This window comes from Rattus norvegicus, chromosome 5 (genome assembly GCF_036323735.1).
Source record: "Rattus norvegicus strain BN/NHsdMcwi chromosome 5, GRCr8, whole genome shotgun sequence".
Lineage (NCBI taxonomy): Eukaryota > Metazoa > Chordata > Mammalia > Rodentia > Muridae > Rattus > Rattus norvegicus.
In genome coordinates this window covers 76841944-76862190 of record NC_086023.1, presented here as the reverse complement: position 1 = coordinate 76862190, position 20247 = coordinate 76841944, and the positions used below count along the sequence as shown (strand labels likewise).

Sequence of the window (20247 nt, the reverse complement as noted above, 5' to 3'; positions counted from 1 at the left end):
TATCTCTCACTAAGGAAGCACTGTCTGTTTCCCTGGCTCTCCTTCTGCTGCCCATGCCCCGCCATCGCGAACCCAGTGCACTGCTGATGACTCTGTGCTCACTGCCTTCTCTCCCCAGCTGCACTACACAGATGAAGGGATATTCCTACTCACGTTGAAAGGGAAAGAGTGTTACCAGGTTTGAAAATATCAGAAGAGGAGAAATAGGAAAAAGAGGAAGAAGAGGAGGGGGAAGAGGAGGGAGAGGAGAAAGAGGAGGAGGGGGAGAGGGAGAGGAGGGAGTGGGAGAGGAGGAGGAAGGGGAGGGAAGAGGGACAAACCGGGAAAAGAGAAAGAGAAAATGAAATGGGGAGGAATTGAGAATATTTTTTAAACACTATACTACCTCAATTTGAGAGATTTCGGGTTTGATTTGACTGAGGTACTGAAGACAGATATAAGGCAGGCAGGCGAAGGAGTGGATGATAAATACTGATACATGTGTAAACAGATAAAAATGGATGGGTAGCTAGATTAGATGATAAATGATAGAAATAGACAGACAGATAGATAGATAGGGCAAGCAGATGGATAGGTGGATGGATGGACAGACAGACAGGCAGGCAGATGGTCAAAGAAATGGATGAATGGGTGGGTGGGTGGATGGATGGATGGATGGGGTGGGGGTGGATGGATGGATGGATGGGTGGGGGGGTGGGTGAGTGGATAGATTCAGGGCAGGCAGATGGGTAGATAGAAAAAATAGGAAGAAAAGGGAGACAGGATATGACAGGATTCTAACAGAAGTATTCACTTTATCACAGACAGATTTCCTTCAGGATTTTTTGAGTGACAGGAATAAAAATTCAGATTATTTTGCATTGCTCAGCACTTAATAATGCCAAGGGAAGGCCACCGAATCAAGCTTGTTTTACATACTGCATGGGGATAACCCATTTAGCCCTTACAGAAGTGGAAAGGGCTTGGTGAGGTCCTAGATACAAGATCGTAATTGCTTTAGTATGCCGTTGACCACTTGAAAGTTGATTTAGCTCCAGTTTGAGGGGTCTGGTGCCCTCTTCTGGCCTCCTGAGGTACTACATGCATGTGGTGCATGAACATACAAACAAAACACCCACGCACACAAAATTTTAGCCTCTAAAATTTATGAAACATGAGAAACAGAAAATGGACCTGTCTCATGGCATAATCTTGGCTATTGGCCAAGGAAATGGTAATTACTAAACAGAGCATCTGCTATTTAGCCTTCCTGGACCTCTTACTCACTGCGTTTCCTTGAACAGAGCATGAGCCTCTTTGGGCCCCAGGATTCTTACTTCTTAAAGGAGCATAATGGTAGCCGTCCTTCCCTCTTTACAATATTATCAGGAAGATAACAAGGGAACATATATGGTACTTTATGTCGGATCACCCCTGTCTGCTGGCCTAGGCCCTGGTAGTACTCTTTTCTGCTGAACTGTTCTTCAGGACGAGCAAGAAGCCGTGCTCAGGAGGCGGGGATCTCACCAGCCGCACGCAGCCTCTGTAAAGAGCTCTTCCTCAAGCACAATCGTCAGGGCGCAAAACAAATTTATTTGCATTGTGAAACAGTCCATCTGCTATGCGACAACAAATTAAGCTCCGGGTGACTATTCCTGTAAAACATGTCCTGTGCACAGCACTACTATTATGGGGTGGATAGACCTGGTGAAGAATCAATTAAAAACTCTGACACACGAACTGGAGCCTGAAGACCTGTTTCACAGGTTTACCCAGGAGAAAATAATCCTGTAACATTAGCGCTTGGAAGCCGATGGAGGCGAGACTTCTGAGACAAGTCCCAGGGTTTGCAGGACAGACCGGCGCTTTTCTGAAGTGCTAGTTAAAGGATTACAGCTTCCCAGTCAGCATCGGGCAGCATGGTGGAGCAAGAGGGGTTACCACCACGTGGGCCACCCGAAGACAACCGTGAGTTCTCTTAAGAAGTGGAGGGATTGGGGCCGTGTGTGTCCTTGCGTTCGTTTCCATTTTGAAGCGAAAGCCAGTGTTGAGGAAGTTAAGAGATATTGAGCTTGAAATGTCTTTCTGTTTTCATCATAGGGGCTCTCCTGTGAAAAGGTAGATCCAGGTCTCCAGAACTGTCTTTTAAAAATAGAGTTGCAGGGGCTGGGGATTTAGCTCAGTGGTAGAGTGCTTGCCTAGGAAGCGCAAGGCCCTGGGTTCGGTCCCCAGCTCCGGAAAAAAAAAGAACCAAAAAAAAAAAAAAAAAAAAAATAGAGTTGCAGCATTCCAACCAGGAAGAGCCCCCACAAAAAATCAAAGGAGGGGGCTATCAGTGAGCTAGGAATGGTGTTCATTCTGCAACAGCAAGTCGGACGTTCAGTGTTCCCAGGAATTCAGATATCTGTGTAAGCTATCTTCCCAGCTCACCACCTGAGACAGTTCCTGTCTCTCAAGCTGAATAAACACGAGAGAATTTGAGGTTCAGGCAGGATCGCCCCAGACATGGCCTACTCATGAGCGTCAGTGGCAGTCAAAGAAGCCAAGCAGGCCAGGGGAAGTGAGGGGCCAGGTCAGCAGTGGCCACTCTGTATTGGGGGAGAGGGGGTCATCTCTGCTATGCCCTGATTCAGAAGCAAAAAGAGGGGGAAGTTGTGTAAATGGAAGAGTGTAAACAGCATGCTTTCAGATGTTTTGTCAAAAGAAAGAGGCAAAGAAAGCGAATGAACCAGGCATGGGACAAGACTAGGCCTGCCCACTCCTGTGCTGTGCTGGAGAGCCTCTCACGGGTCAGGAATCCGTTCAGTTCATAGTAACAGACGCTTGGCAGTTCTGGTCATGAAACCTGCCCTCAATATCCTTTCTTTTTTAATATAAAAAGTTGAGGAAGGGCTAGAGAACTCCCTTCTTAGCCAAGAACACACATTACTATGTTTCAAGAAAGCTTTCTGATTCAGTTCTCACTTAAGTTACTTTTTAAAAATCGTGTATTTACTTCTCAGTGTTGGGATGGAGCTTGGGGCCTTGTGCATGAAAGGCAAGCATCACACACACCATGGAGCCACATTCCCAGCCTTCAGTTGTTATTTAAATCTTTTTTAAAGATTTAGTCATTTTATGTGCATGGGTATTTTGCCTGCTTGTATGTATGAATGTATGTATGTATGTATGTATGTATGTACGTACGTATGTATGTATGTATGTGAGTCTGTGTACCTGATGCTTGAAGAGGCCAGAAGAGGGTGGCAGTTCTCCCTGGAACTGGAGTTACAGATGGTTGTGAGCCACCATGTGGGTGCAATGAACTAAACTCAGGTCCTCTGAAAGAGCAGTCAGTGCTGCTAACCACTGAACCATGTCTGAATCCCTGCCATTTAAATCTTAAAGCCCCCCTGTACTGCTTTTTAACAATGTGTCTTTGAAGAACAATGTGTCTATTAGCTTTGTTCATCTTTGAGGGGTTCTGAATACACAGGATATGTGGAGTCTTGGAGCTTTGCTGAGGTTCTTGGGAGGTGAAGAATCAGGCCAAGCTGGTGCCTGGCCTCCTCCCTACCCAGGCCGCCACTCTCTCCAGGTCAAGTTCATGTCCTGCCTCCTCCCTACCCATACCACCACACTCTCCCATCAAATGAGCCCCATGGGCCCATACCTATGACTTCATACTTTCCTTACTTATTCCATTCCTTTATTTTACTTTTCGTATATGAGTGTTTCACCTGCACGTGTGTACAGGTACCACATGCATACCTGTGCCCTCAGAGGTCAGAAGAGTGATTCGATCAGAGTTGTGGATGGTTATATAACCTGCCCCAGAACCTCTCTGCAAGAGCACCAAGTGCTCCTAACCTCTGAGCAGTCTCTCAAGCCTCAGTTCATCGTTCTCAAGTCATGTTTCCACTAGCAACAAAAAGACTGTGTGTCGCTGAAATATTCGATCGTTTCATTTGGCAGAAGGATGTGATTCCCCATAAAGTTATGAGTTAAGGCAAACCAAGAGGAGAAGCCTGAGAGCTTGTAAACTAATCCTCCCACAATGGCCTTCCCCTCCCTTTGTTCAAAGGACTGGTAGGGGTTTTCCTGGATGGACCTGCTCCCTCTTCCTGCCTGGGTTATCTCTAATTCCAAAGCCTCACCGCAGACATTCCACTTCTTCCTTAAAGATAAAATTGTTCGTGGGCTGGGGAAGTTGCTCCACCATTGAAGTGTTTGCCATGCAAGCAGTGAAGAGCAGGCTCATCTCCAAAACACACGTTTTTTACATTGTCATGGCAATACATGTGTGTAATCCTAGGACTGGCAAGGCTGAGACAGGCAGATTCTTGGGTTGAATGGACAGCCAACCTACCCTAATTGCTGGCCAGTGAGAGAACCTGTCTCCAAAACAAAAAGAAAGATGGTTCTGAAGGTTGACCTATGGCTTAAACACATGTGCGTGCATACGTGAGTACACACACACACACACACACACACACACACACACACCAGCCCTTCTAAAGGCAATCCAATCCACGAGCACTTATTAAATATCTTTGTGAAGCCCCTGTACCAGGTACTAGAAGTTGACACATGAATTCCAGACAATCTCTGCCCCCAAATAAGGATATCTCATAGTTTACTATGACATATATTCTTTTAAATATACTGTTATGGTTAGAAAAGAGAAGAAAAAGTCTGGTAGGTTTTTTATGTGTTAAATATTGAACTACCCTGTGAGCCAGCAAGGTCAAGGGTAGATATAGATTATGTCTCAGAGTATATAAAACAGACGCTCAAACACATGTGGACACATATATGCATTATTCAAAAGATAGGGGTAACCCAAATGCCCATTAGTGGGTCACTGGGTAAATCAAATGTGAACTGTCCAGACAGGAGACTATCAGTCCAACCTCTGCCATTAAAGAGAACAAGACTCTGAGACACTCAACCATGTGGATGAAATTTCAAAACATTAAACTAAGCAAAACAAGCCAGACTCAAAAATCTGGAACTATATGAGTTGATGTATAGAAGAGGCAAGTCTATAGACAGAATGCAGATTGCTTACTGTAGGGAGCCAGAAGGGGAGGGTTCTTAGAACAGATTTCCTTTGGGAGTGATAAAAATCCCCAGGAACTAGATTGCAGCTGTACTAACACGTTCCTTGTTTCTGTGACAAAGTAGCAATTTAGGGAAGAAAGGGTTTACTTCAGCTCGCAGTTCTAGGGTCAGGTGCATCGTGGCTTGAAGGGCACAGCAGCAGGAGCATGAGGCCATTGCATCTGCAGTCAGGAAGCAGAGAGACCAATGACTGCCTCCCCTTTCGATTCAGGCTAGACCCAATCCACAGTTAGGAGGGGCCGTCACACCTCAGATAACCCAAACTAAAACTTCCTCACAAACAGACCCAGAGGTCTGTCCCCTAAGTGATTCTAGACCCTCCCAGGTTACACAGCATTGCAAATGAACTAAACACCAGAGAATTCATTTATTTAACACCGTGCTGACCAGTTTTGTAGCTGAGGAAAAGCAACGTCTCCATAAGATCAGGCTGTAGGCAAGCCCGTGGGGCATATTTTTTCACTGGTGACATGGGTGGGGCTGCCCCCAGGCTGGCAGTCCTGTTTCTATAAGAAAGCAGGCTGAGCAAGCCAGTAAGCAGCACCCCTCCATGCCCTCAGCATCAGCGCCTTCCTCCAGGTCCCCACCCTGTTTGAATTCCTGCCCTGACTTCCTTTGATGATGAACAGTGATGTGGAAGCATAAGTCAGATAAACCCTTTCCTCCCTACGTCGCTTTGGTCATGGTGTTTCATAACAGCAAGAGGAACCCATGGTTAATTCTAGGACATGTGGATTTTACCTGAATTATAAACAAAGAAAGGGGAAGGTAGACAAAGTGGGGAGGGGAGGCTCTAAAGAAGCTGTGGGGAGTGCGGAAATTAACTGGAGAGAGGATCAGCTCTTTTCAAGTCAGGATGACCAGGATGACATTGGGTTTGGTTGTAAGAGAAGCAGAATGGCCAAGCAAGAGAATGACTTGACTAGACCCGTGGTTTGCACCGACGTTTGAGTAGAAGGCTGACGAGTATGAAAATGGATTCTTACGAAGGATTCAACATGCGAAGGCTGCTAGCCCAGTGATCAATCATAAAGAATATCCCAGGTGTAAAACACCAGCCAGATCATGTTGTCATCTACAGCACTAAAAATACCCTGTGCCAAATTCAAATCCAGAAATGCTAGCTGGGGGGGTGGGGAGGGAGAGTACTTTTCGAACTGATTTTTAAAACACCACAAGCCCATCGTTTAACACACCCCACAAGCTTTGGCATCCAAATTAGCCTACTTCCTCTTCCTGTGGGGATTACTCATAAAAACTTGTCCCGGCACCGACACTTCACCAAAGCAGCAAGCCTATTTTTGATGGGAACAGAAGGCAGGTTTGGAAGCGGAGCTCGGATGCAAAGCTGACGTGTCAGGTTTGGTCACATCAGCATGCTGACAATAACGCACACTGGCTTTGTCAAAACTGCCAAACGGTTAGGCCACTTGTTTATACAGAGTCAAAACTGAACGAGAGCTGGAGAGATGCCCCGGCTCTTCTTAAGAACACTTGTTCCTGGGCTGGAGAGATGGCTCAGTGGTTAAGAGCACTGGCTGCTCTTCCAGAGGTCCTGAGTTCAATTCCCAGCAACCACACGGTGGCTCACAACCATCTGTAATGAGATCTGATGCCCTCTTCTGGTGTGTCTGAAGACAGCTACAGTGTACTCATATAAATAAAATAAAATAAATCTTAAAAAAGAAAAAAACAAGAACACTTGGTCCTCTTTCAAAGGACTGGGTTCTAGCACCCACACTGAGCACACAGTTGCCTATGATTCCAGCCATGGGGAGTCAGATGCCCTCTTCTGGCCTCCGTGGGTCCCACACCCGTGTATACCCACAGAAAAGGAGACACACAGATACATAATTGAAATAATTCTTTTTACAGTTTTTGAATGAAGACAAAACAAAACTTTGATCTGTTTCACACCATGTAGCTCTAACATCAATATGTCCCAACACAGCCAATCCGGTCACACGGTGGGTGGGACTCAGACCTTAATCTCGTTACGGTGAATTTGTCTGCCAGCTTCTCTTGTGCTAGAGAAATCAACCACTCAGAGAGAAAACCAGGGCCCAAGGGTTCTTCTGGATTCTCAGTGATAAAACCAGAACGTCTAAGCAGCAGGTATCCAATGTCACCGAAACCTTCACCAAACTCCTCCTCGGACACAGCCTTGGTTTCGTTTGGAAAGTGGAAAGGCAGCAGAGCCACAGCGTGGAGGAAAGGGCATCTGCTATGCATAACGGAGAAGAAAGACAGTGGACCCCACTGGCCACAGGTTTCCCATGAACAAGATCCTAAGGCCTTATCCATGTCTGTAGATTGAGACCAGTCAAAAACATTCAGGAAAAAGCATGCGGCTGTCCGGATCACTAACAGCCTCCTCCCTTGTGTTAGTCTGGGAGCAAGACCTCGAGGTTCTCCTTCTAAGCATGTGGTTAAGCATTCTAAGTATGCGGTTGGAGCATACAAGAGCACTGCACACATTACATGCGTCGACTGAAGCATTCTACCTGAAGGACTTGAACATCCAGGAGTCGAGTCTCTGGAAGAGTCCTGGAGCCAATTCCCTATCAGTATGAAAGGCTGCCTGTGCATTCAGAAAAACAAGAGTTCGAGTTCTCAGACTCTCCATTTCGAGTGTGTACCCTCAGCATGTGGAGGTTTTCGGGCAGGCTGTGGGAGAATTTTTTCTTTTCCAAGCCATCCGGTAAACAAATCCTCCCGGGGTCCATCATGTCCTAGGCTGAGCTTTGGGATGCAGAGAGAAAGCTGGTCCAGGACAGTCTGTAGAAGTGCACACATGCTCCAGGCTGAGCAGTAGGATGTAACCTGTCTCGCACAATGGGACTGATAATTACAGGTCCCAACATCTAAGAGTGAGAGGTTTGCAAACATTATCTCACATTCTTACAGGAAAAGGCGAGGGGGGGTGGGGAGTATTATTATCCCTGCTTTAAAGATAAGGAAACAGAGGCATCAGGAAGTCGTGGAATGCAGCCAAGGCCACCCAGCCAGAACTAGCAGAACAAAATGCAAGCCAAGGCTTCGAACAAGGTCACTCAGCTCCAATGTCTCTGTCATTCTGTTGGTCCCAGGGCCCCTTTCAGTGTGAGCAGAATTAATAAGGAAGGAAGGAAGGAAGGGAGGGAGGGAGGGAGGGAGGGAGGGAGGAGGGAGAAAGGAAAGAAGGAAGGAAGGAAGGAAGGAAGGAAGGAAGGAAGGAAGGAAGGAAGGGAGGGAGGAAGGGAAGGAGGATGAACTTAATTCATACAGCACCCACATCCAGCTCGTCTGCATCTAGCACACACCGTAGATAGAAAATCAAAGGCATGGGCCGCTTACCTCTGCTGTTCTGCATAGACTGGGACCACAGGGCCAAGAACAATGAAGGCTGAAAGCTCAACTCCGGCTAACCCGATGTGGTGAACGAAAAGGCCTGGAACTCAGAGAGAATCCCAGCTGAACGGCTATTAGCCACGTCACATGCTGCAAATTGCCAACAACCAGCTGTGCGTCTATTAAATTTAAATGCGATAGACTTGGGTGTTTATGTCGACGGTGATTCTCCCTCTGCTCCTTATGGTGGTGGTGAAAGTGGCAAAGTCGTCCCCTGGTAACAACGTCGTAAACTGGTGCTGCCTGTTTGGCAAATGCAACATGTAACCACGACTGTAAAGTGTTTTATCACCAGGGACAGAGTCATGCCATTTACAGGAGGCAGTCCTGAAGAGGTGATTCAACGGAAGAGAAAAATTAGATGCGCAGAAGTGTCTATTACGTCTGGAAGTGGAAAATATTGAAAGCACTAAGTAGACATGGTGATACGGTGACCTTATGAAGACTCATATGCCCCAGCTCACCTGCTTGGGGCTCAGGGGTTAAGAACACGGTCTCTGGGGCTTACATCCAGTGTACTTGGCTGTGCGACTCTGAGAAAGCTGACTGGACAGCTGGATGCCTTCCGTTCCTCATCTGAAGAGATGGGGATGATAACAGTCTCTACTTTGTGGGGTTGCTGGGAAGATCAAATGACTTAATTACGTTCATTAAAGGGCTTTTAACAGTGCCTCTCTATAGATTGATATCACCGTTTTTAACATGCAAATGAAACGGCCTGATACTCCCACCTCACCTGGGTGAGGCTGTCCTTCTCCCCGCCTCGGGCCTTGATATCCTAAGATAAATCCAAAACCCTCGTGGCGTTTCTCCAACACTATTTGCTGTCAGTACAGTATTTTTTTCCAGGCTTTAGGAGAAAGAAGGAGTGAGCTTAGCTCACTTGTACTGTCCACTCAGTGGCGCCTGTAGTTGTTATTCTGTTATTGAGACAGGTGATCTATGGCCTTTCTTCTTTTTAATTCTCTCTCTCTCTCTCTCTCTCTCTCTCTCTCTCTCTCTCTCTCTGTGTGTGTGTGTGTATGTGTGTGTGTGTGTGTGTTACACGTGATCACAGTGCTCACATGGATGTCACAGGAGTTAGTCCTTCCCTTCCATCACATGGTGTTCTGGGGATCGAACTCGGGTTGTCAGACTTGGCAGCAAGCACCTTTACCCACCTAGCCATCTTGCTGGTCCCCAGTGTCATTCTCGAATTTCCACTATCATCCCTAGCTTTTGCTCTTTTATAGTAACTCTGCCATACCCATGCCTGGACGGACAGCTCTTAGTATACATAGGAATGCACACGTATGCACAGACGTGCACATGCGTGCCCAGCTGCCTTCGGCCAGTTCCTTTTTCATGGGGCCTGAGTCCTGTTGCTGAGTTCCAGGGAGTTCCTGTCCTCCCTCTCCACTCTGCATTTCCTGCCTTACAGAGTCATTCTTTCAGGAGACAACCTCGCCCCAATGGTAGCAGACAGCATTCCTTGAAAGTCTGATGCTCTCTGGGTGTTTCAAGTTTCTGAGCAGTTCCCACGATGTACCTTTGACATAGTCACCACTGTTGGAACTGGAGCCTGTGAAAGTCTTGTATGTCTCATTTTAAAGATGTATGTATGTATGTATGTATGTATGTATGTATGTATGTATGTATGCAAGTGAGTGTTTTCCTGAATGTGTGTCTGTGCAGTGCATGCAAACACGGAGCTCTCAGACAGCATCAGATCTCCTGAAACTGGAGTTATAGATTGCCGTGAGCTGCCAGATGGGTGCTAGGTATTGTTGAAAGACCCCATAATGGCCTCACCTCAGGAGCGCAACCCACAGAGCACAGATTGACAAAGTGACTGCTGCAATAGCATGAGGTTTTTTAATCCACGTACGTGGGGTTGCTCATCCACACAGGGAGAGGCAACCCCGAACCCAAAAAGCACACATCTTTTATTCGTTACAGAGCAACAGGGTTAGCTGGCCCATTCTCATTGGTGGTGCACAGGACAAAGGATCTGGTCAGGTATTGGCTGGCCTGCTCAAGGGGCTGTTCTTGGCTCAGTTGGTCACTTTCCTCATGCAGCCGTACACCTGGCCTTGGTGAATCACTGGGAAAGGGCTAAGTTGGCACGTCCCTTAGAGGGGGGGGGGGGTGAACTGGGTGGCCGGGCAGGGTCAGGATGACATCTTGAGGTTGTTCTTGGAATTTACCACAGGGAGGGGTAGGGGATCTTTCTGAGAACAGTTGTTTTTGTTTTGTCTTGATTAGCTTAGTCAGAATCTTAATCACCAAAACTCTGTCATATCACTGGGCATCATGACATCAGATGTATCTCTCAGAAAGGTCACAAGTTTGTCATAGGCATCCTGACCACCAGATGTATTTCTCAAAACCTTGTTTTTATAACTTTGTTTTTCTCATCTATGAAACTTTATTTCTTCAGTATTGAACTTGGGTCCTCTGATAGAACATCCCAAATTTTTAACCACTGCTTCATCTCCAGCCCCAAAAGTCTCATATGTTAAGGAGTCTGTTAGAGACACATCCCTCATGCATCAGAACAAGATGATATTTTAACTACCTTTGTCCATCTCCAAGCCCACACTTGGAACCGTGGCTCTCACCTGCCTCCCCAGGCAGGGGTACAAGCAAGATGCTTAGACTGATTGATGACAAAGCCAAGAGCAAGTTTGTGTCGCCATAGTCAGAATCTTCACACAAGGTTGTGTCTGCAGATAGCAAAGCCTTGAGACAACTTGCTGTGCAAAGTGAGAAAGCCACATAGTTTAGTCGTAAATAGTTGCCTCTGATCATGGTTGTTGCATGGGCCCCATAATTTTAGTTCTAAAAAATTTACCCTCTGCTTAAGTGATGGCTCAGTGGTTATGAACATGTCCTGATCTTCCAGAGGATCGGAGTTTCATTCCTAGCACCCACATCAGGCACCTCAGAGCGATCTGTAACTCCAAAAAGTCCAGTTTTATCTTAGTGAACACTGAGGAGTTTAGTCCACATTTAGTGCAAAAGACCTGGGAAAGCAAGAGCTAAAGGTGGGTGGAATTAAGAGGACCACCACCCGCTCTAAACCTATATTAAAAACAAACTAACTCAACTTGGGTTGGTGGTACACACCTTTAATCCCAGCACTTGGGAGGCAGAGGCAAGTGGATCTCTGTGAGTTCAAGTCCAGCCTGATCTAGAAAGGAGTTCCAGAACAGCCAGGGATACACAGCAAGACCCCATCTCAAACAAAAACAAAACAAAGCAAAACAAAACAAACTAACCAATGATCATGATCGTGGTGCCCGCCTTTAATCCCCGCACTTGGGAAGTAGAGGCAGGTGGATCTCTGACAATTAGACAACATAGTGAGTCTGCATAGTGAGTTCTAGGCCAGACAGAGCTACAAACTGAGGCCTTACCTAAGGAACCGGCACCACCGCCAGAAAAACCCTGTCCCCCTCCCCGCAAAAAAACCTGACGTAATTACAGCAGATGGACCGTTGAAATAGATTGGAGGGTCCACTCAGTCTCACTCACTCGATCACATGACTTCAGACAGGCATTCGAATAGCAAGTCAGTGGAGGTGCTGATCAGTAAAATGCTGTTACATGAAGTTGAGTCATTTGGGGTTCCAGGGAAGAGAGAGGTGGGAGGAGGAAGGGAGGGAGGGAGGGAGGGAAGGAGGGAGGGAGGGAAGAACTGGATCCTTCACAACATACACAGGTTACATGTTGGATTATAGGTATAAAGACAAAAGCTATTGCTATAATACAGATTTTTAAAGGCAGGACTGGAGAGATGGCTCATCAGTTGAAAGCACTTGCAGAGGGTCTGAGCTCTGTTCCCAACGCCCACACCAACTGGGCTGCAAACCACCTTTAATTCCAACTCCAGGTGCACACACTTTCTTCTGGCCTCTGAAGGTACCTGCACTCAAGTGCACATGCCCTGCACCTCACAGTGAAAAATAAAATAAATCTTTAAAAATGTCTAAAAGGAAGCATGGCAGAATGTCTCCATGGACTTGAGGTTAAGCATCTGTTTTCAAAATAGAATACAAAGAAGTGTAAGTTAACAAACAACTTGATAGGCAATTTCATTAAGGCTTCTCATAACCAGAAGACCAAAATCATAAGATAAAGAAGGGAAGCCACAGACTGGTAGAGAATAACTAAAGATACACATATCTTTGTCAAAGGGTATATATCATATGTAAAGATCCTTAATAAACCAATAAAAAAAATCAATCCCATAACAAAACAGGCTAAAGACTGAAGAGAGATATTCAAATAGTCAGTATATAAAGACTGACTTATTATTACTCATTAGATTATGCAAATCAGAGCTATGCATGCCTCTCCCTTATCATTTACAGTAATTTAAACAATGATATTGTCTGGTATTGGTAAGTACATAGGACAATTGGAATTCTCAGATACTGCATGGTATTAAAGTCAAGTAAATCTTATGTCCAAACAATGGCAGTCAACACAGACCCAAGACAGAAATCCTTCAGCATGAATGTATATGAATAGTCTTAGTGTCACTTACAAGAGCTAAGTGGTAACAACCTGAGTGTTCACCAACAGCAGTGTGACACTCATCTGTGGGATACAATGACAGAGGACAAGGTACTGCCTACACAGGCATGGAGTCTTTGGTTCCATTTGTATGAGGCTTCGGAAGAGGCGTCTAGGGGATGGAGGGAGAGCTATGGGGGTCATTGGCTGGGCAGGGAACCTTCTGCAGAAATGGACCTGATCCATTTTTTGATCTATTCTAGATTTCTTTTTATTTCTGTTTACTTTAAAGATAGGGTCTCTTTGAGAAGTGAGAAGATTCAAATTCATGGTCATCTTGCTTCAGCCTCTAGACCGCTGAGCAGACAAATGTGGGCCACCGTATCTGGGCCTGGATGCAGTCTTCATTTAGATCCAGGGGGGTGGCTTCAGGAATGCCTACAGTCTAAAAGTGATTAAAACAACTGAAATGAATTCCAGTTTGTAAGTAAACTCAATATTGGCGTGTTTTGTGTGTATTAGGCTTAACCGTTTTCTTCCAGTCTCTTTCTCCTCCTTTTTTTTTTTTTTTTTTGTCCTCTTTGTGGTCTCTAAAGTGTGAGAATAATGTGTGTGTCTGTGTCTGTGTGTCTGTGTGTCTGTGTGTGTCTATGTGTGTGTGTGTCCGTGTGTGTGTCCATGTGTGTCTATGTCTGTGTGTCTGTGTGTCTGTGTGTCTGTGTCTGTGTGTCTGTGTGTGTGTATGTCTACATATGTGTGTGCCTGTCTGTGTGTCTGTGTGTGTCTGTCTGTGTGTGTGTCTGTGTGCGTGTGTGTGTGTCTGTGTGTGTTTTGACCATGTTGGTTTGATTGACTCTACTTCCTCATGTGTTGATTCTCTGGACTTTAGAAATCTGTTAAGCTTACAATGATTGGTGACAGTTTCCATAGCCTCCCCTTATTGTGGAGAGGGCAGGCTAGTAGGTCCTGGTAAATGTCTGTTAGTATGGAGGGTCCTGGTCCCTTGAGAACCCTTGAGTGTACTCTGCACTCTACCTAGGACAGATGCTATCTCTCTCCGGAGAGGCGAAGGAGGGAGAGCAGTTGGGAGGCCAGCATCACCCGGTTCCTCAGCTTGGACTTATTAGAAATTCAAAGTCCTCCCTCCACCCAGGTCATCAAAATCAGAAAGTCTGGGCGGGCCTTCAGTCTGCTTTCGCCCATCTCCTAGTTCCTATGGCTTGAGACTGGGAGGGACTGCCCAGAGAATGCCCCAGTTAACTTCCCGAACAACCACTGAGGTTTCCTCATCCCTGTGGCTGTCAGTCACCATTCCCCAGTTTTCAGCAGACGCTTGGCACATGTGTTTTTTGTTTTTGTTTTTTTTTTAAACATAATCCAGTCTGATGTGGAACTCACGATCCTCTTACTTCAGGCTCCTGAGTGTTGCTGAGATTTTAGGCTTGCGCCACCATGCCCAGCCTTGTTACGTATACTCTTAAAAGTTTTAATTGTAAAATAGACAGCAAGGAGTCTGCCATCTTAACCACCGGAGAGTGTACAGGCCAGTAGTGTCTAAGTTCATGATTGCCCACCCAACCTGTAAACTTCGTCCTCTTGCAGAATTGAAGCTCTGTACCCATTCAACAATTTCAAATCAAGTTTTTTTTTTTTTTTAATTTTTTTTTTGAGACAAGGTCTTGCTATGTAGTTTAGGCTGGCGTTGAACTTCAGCTCCCCCTGTCTCAGTCCCCAGAGCGGTAGGATTACAGGTGCCTGGCACCATGCCTGGTTTTATGGATATTTTTGTTTATTGGTGTGTGTACGTGGGTGGATGTGGAAGTCAGAGAGCATCTGTGACGAGCTGTTCCTCTTCCACCTTTTACATAGGTTCTGGGTATTGGACGTGGGCCTGTGAGGTAAGCACCTCAGGAGGTAACCTACGGAGCCATTTCACCAGCCCTTTAGTGGATTTTGTTTTTTGAGACAGGGTTTATGCATATCCCTGGCTGTCCTGAAACTCAACTCTGAAGACCAGGCTGGCCTTGAACTCAAAAGATCCACCTGCCTCTGCCTCCCCAGTGCTGGGATTAAAGCACCGTGCGCCACCCTTAAAGGTTTTTAAAAGCACATTTTTGGCCTATCAAATTCAATCTGGGGGGAATTTGAGATCAGTAGAAGCATGTGTTTATATGTCGCTTTCACTTCATGATGGTAAAATACATGAGCGTAACATAATTATGTGTGAAGCATACAGTTCCAACCATTTGTAGGCACAGTTTGCAGGCACAGTTCTGTGCAATCCAGAGTGCCACACTGCCATCAACACCAAGTACTCGTTACCTCCCCAGACTGACTTCTGAGATTCCTTGCACGTCCAGCACATCCCCCACCCACTGCCTTTCTCCCCGTGTCACTTTGAACTTGACTCATAGATGCATACAGCTCTATCCTTGTGTGGCTGGCTGGTTTCACTGGATGTAGTGTTTTCAAGATCCATTAGGGTTACGGGGTGTGTGTGTGTGTGTGTGTGTGTGTGTGTGTGTGTGTGTGTGTGTGTGGTGTGTGGAGCCCCCTCCTTTGAAAGTCTGAAGATTATTCCATCATCGTAGAAACTTCCCTTCCTTTGCACCTAACCACTGAGTGTACCCAGCATGCTTTCTTGGGTCAGCCACCAATGAACTCTTAGGTTGCTCATGGGTTTTGGCTGTAGTGGCCAATGCTCTTAAGAACACAGGCATGCAAATGTGTTTTCACTTTTCTACTTGCAATTCCTTTGGGACTAAAATAGAGTCACTAGGTCATATGGTAATATTTTGGGGTCGTTTGTTGGTGGTAGTGATGGGGCTTTGTTGTTGTTTTCTTCCTTCCTTCCTTTCTTTCTTTCTTTCTGTCTGTCTGTCTGTCTGTCTGTCTGTCTTTTTTTGAGACACAGTTTCTCTGTGTAGCCCTGGCTGTCCTGAAACTCATTCTGTAGACCAGGCTAGGCTCAAACTCAGAGACCTGCCTGCCACTGCCTCCCAGGTGCTGGGATTAACCGTGTGCCCCATTACACCTGGCTCCCCAGTTGGAGCTTCTTAAAGCTGCATCATTTTACATTCTCACCAGCAGTGCATAAGAGTTCCAATTTTCTTTATGTCTTTTGGCACTCTCTGTGTGTTTGTCATCTGCGTGTGTGTGTGCGTGTGTGTGTGTGTGTGTGTGTGTGTGTGTGTGTGCACTCGCGTGTACTTGTTTGTGGTCAGAGAGTACCACAAGCCTTTCTTGATTGATCTCCTCCTTATTTTATTTAAACATTTACTTCTGGTTTTATTTAAGTGTATGTGTAGGTCTCTCTGTGTCTATGCTATGTGAGTATGGGTACCCATGGAGGACAGAAGAGGGTGTCAGGTCCTCTGGAGCTATATAGGCAATAGTGAGACTCAGACGGTGGCTACTAGGGACGGAATTTGGGTCTTCTGGAAGAGTAGCAAGCGTTCCCAACTGCTCAGTCATCACTTCATCCCCTCCAGCCAGGAGCTATCGTGTCTCTGTCACCCCAAGGCTGGGTCACAGATGTGTGTCAGCAGAGCTGGCTTTTTATGTGGGTTTGGGGCATCTGAACTCAGCACCTCATGCTTGCATAGCAAACATCTTAGCAGCTGAGCCATTTCCCCACCAGTAGCTGGTTCCAAGAGTGTGGGGTCACTGTGGATTCACTACATTGTAGTAGGGTTCTTTCCCGAGTACATGGAGGTTTTTCATTCTGACGGAGTTCAGTGAGTATTTTTCTCCCTTATGCCTTTGGCCTGAGACAGTCAGGATCATGAAGCTTCCTGGTATTTTCTCCTCTGTACTCTTCCTCTATACACCCCCAAAAGTAGTTTTCTAATATCCACTGCTTATAAGTAAGTATAGCACAAATGTTTAGAACCTGGCTCTTTCACTATGAATCCAGACTATAGACACTGCTGTCTGATAAAAGGCAACAGCAAACCGGAAGAAGGTCAAAAAGTGGGCACGATGGGCTTAAGAGCTAAGAGCGTAAGTGCTTCCTTTTCAGAGGACTCTTGTTCCCAGTGCACGTGCCCAGTGGTTCACAAACACCTATAGCTCCAGTTCTGAGGGATCCAGTGCCTGCCTCTGGGCTCCGAGTGTGCTTGTCATGTGTCCGTCCCTTCCCCCGCCCCTTATACATGGTTATAAATAAACCAAATCTTCGCTATCCTCTTGGTCACTCAAAGACCGTCATTATTTTGTCTACAAAGTCCCTGGAGATCTCATTACAACGGAAACTGAATCAACTGCTCTGGGAGAGGGCAAGGGAAGGATCCAGGAATTGACTAATTCCCTCCGGGGTGCAGCTGAAGCTTTCTCTAGTTGTAGGTAAGCCAGACAGCAAACAGTGCCCACCGCAGGATCCCCACTAGAGCCCAGATCTGCCCCAGACAACCTCCAGGATCTCAGTCTCAGCTCTCACCGTGACTCAGTTTCTCCAACTGGGTTCCTTGATTCTCATTTCCACCCAGTATTTCCACAGAACACTCACGCAACAAGCAGTTCTTCAGTTCAGAGAATGACCTCAGCCCCCCCACCCCCACCCACCCCTGTTTAACCACTTAACAAGCTAGAGAACTGCCCTGCTCTCGTAGAAATCTGATGGGAAAGACAAGCAGACTAAAGATGGGAAAGAGTCTGGTAAATAAATGTGTTGATAAGGAAGCCAAGGTTCCTATGCAAGCGAATGGAAAACAACCGTTGGAAGCGGTTGGTGTCTTTCCTCCGGAGAACCGTTTTCAGGTTGTCACCTGAGAGATGAGGTGGGAGAGGGGTGACACTGGAGCAAGTGGAAAGTAAAGGACTGGCAGAAGGAGCTGAGCAAGAAAAAGCATGCGGCTCAGACAGGACCAAGAACACCGACGATCAGCGGTGTGAAAAGCACAGAGGTCTTGAGCTTCCCGAAGCACTTGGGTGCCTCACGCGCCACAGGCGTGGGTGCCTCTCTCACTCTCTAGGACAAGCCCTGTGGTGCCTGAAGAAAGGGTTGGGGTGTAATTGGAATTTAGGAAGATCACTTCTGCTACTGTGCAGAGATTAGGCCAGGGAACCCAAGACCGAAGGTGAGAACATCAGGAAAAGGCCTTGTAAGAGTCTGAGTGAGAGAGATAGCAAAAGGCCCAGCTAGGGACAGCCATGATGGGAAAGGAGCTAACCGGAAGAATGGAGACAGATGTGGGAGGGGAAATGGGAGGGCTTGGTGAGGCGAGTGAGTAGCAAAAGTGAATAGAAGTCCTAGTGGCTGACATAACTTGCACGCGCTTACATTGTATCCATGCATCTGTGGGTTCACTAGACTGGAGCTTGCTCCACTGGGCTTGGCTACTGACTACAGGTCATAATCAGGTCTGCTCTAAGCATCTCCTATCCAGGGATCCAGGCAGAAGGCATAATAGCTATCTGTAGCATCTGGCTTTGGAGACCCCAGCCCAGTGCCATAAGGGCCTGTTAGGAAACGTCACATGACCGTTCCCTTGCGATAAGACCCATAGGGAAGCCAAGGCTAGGAAATAGACTCTCTGAGTCAAAATGGTGAGGGGCTGTGGGTACTGCATAACAATGATATATTCTAGAGCAGGAACCCAGGCCAGCTCCAGGGAGGCGCTCACTGAAATAAGAACACAGAAGAGGGGGTGGGAGCGGGGGAGGAGGCCGAGGAAGATGAAGAGAACCTTCGAGGGGCACACTGAGTGTGTTGCCACTGAGATGTTCCAGTAGAGGTATCAAAAAGGCATCTGGACGGATGGTCCCCAGGGCTCAGTAATGATGGGTTGAGACCGTCTTGGTGAGTCATGAGCATGAGGTTGGTCAGGAGAAGGGATGAAGTCATGGAGGGAGAATCTACAGAGTCAGAAATGAGACAGGCCCAGCACAGCACAGTCGGAATTTCAAAGTAAGGTTCTTGGGGAAAAGATACCTACAAAAGAGACTAGGGATAAGGTTTCTAGAAACTAAGAATGGAGTAGTTTAAGAGAGAGTGCTCGAGAGAATCAAGCACCAAAACAAAGTCAATCCAATCGTTTTGACAACCAGAGACCAATTTCAGAAGCTTGGGGTAATCAAAGACTCTCAGGCTTCCTGCCTGGGAGTTTTGAAGCTCAGTGCCTAGCATGTGTGACTAAGATAGACTTTAAGACATCAAATGAAAGGGGTTGGAGACGTGGCTCAGCACGTTAAGAGCACTTAATGCTCTTCTAGAAGATCCACGTTTGATTCCCAGATCTCGAATCTCACAACCACCTGTAACTCCAGCTGCAGGAAGAACCCACAGGTCACCTCTGACCTTCTGGCCTGTACCGAGGATGTACACACACGTGTGTGCATACACATAGACACACACACACAGATACACGCACACACGTGTGGACATACACACAACGTGGGCATGCACACACACAAACACACACACACACACACACACACACACACACACACAGGGACATGGACACAAATAGAAACTGACATGGACGTATACCAAGAATCTTTCTCCTTGGGGTGGGGGTTTGGCTCAGTGGTAGAGCGCTTGCCTAGCAAGCGCAAGGCCCTGGGTTCGGTCCCCAGCTCCAAAAAAAAGAAAAAGAAAAAAAAAGAATCTTTCTCCTTTTAAAGATAGCAAGTACGGGGGTGGGGGATGCTTTTTAAAAAAGACAGCAAATGTGGAAAACACTTTCAAAGAAACCCAATAACCTGCCCCTACCCTTGCAACTATGCTTCAGGATAGAGGATGGACTGGGTATTCAGGTATCGCTTCCGCCACGGTGTGGATTAGCCCAGATAGAACTGGAGGACACCAGGAAAAACACTGACCAAGTGACAGATGGCTGAGCCCCTCTGGATCGCCATTCAAAGTGCGTGTTTCTTGTCGAGTAGCGTGCAGACCCTGAGGGCACTCTGAGGGTAGCATCTTCTCCAGGTGAGCACACCTGTGTGAGCAGCTGCACCCCCAAAGCCCTCCATCTGCCCCTCTGTTCGCTGATGCTCTGAACCCCAAAAGTTTGGAACTAGGGAGTTTCCTGTATGGGAAGCCTCCCTCCGAACCCTCGAAGCTCCTCCTCACCCCCAAGCCTTCCTCCGCTCACTGAGCTTCTTTGATTCATCTATTCTTCCGTCTGGTCGTCACCGTTTGAACTAACTTGTTTGGGGAGGTCATGTGTCCCATGCTATACAGGGGGTGGGGGGAATACAAGGCAAGTGACAGCAGACTTTGAGCTAAAAAGACAGGCATGGCCAAGGGCAGCTGACATGCTGTGTGGTAACTGT

At 46.7% G+C, this 20247-nt stretch overlaps 1 long non-coding RNA gene across 1 annotated transcript; it reads right to left on the bottom strand.

Moving 5' to 3' along the window:
* Positions 1–6936: 6936 nt before the first annotated feature.
* On the bottom strand, positions 6937–17481 carry LOC102556038 (uncharacterized). The gene is made up of 2 exons (XR_005505260.2): positions 8419–17481; positions 6937–7946 (listed from the first exon to the last, which is right to left on the bottom strand). It is a non-coding gene; the product is annotated as an uncharacterized LOC102556038 (long non-coding RNA).
* Between the last annotated feature and the right edge of the window lie 2766 nt (positions 17482–20247).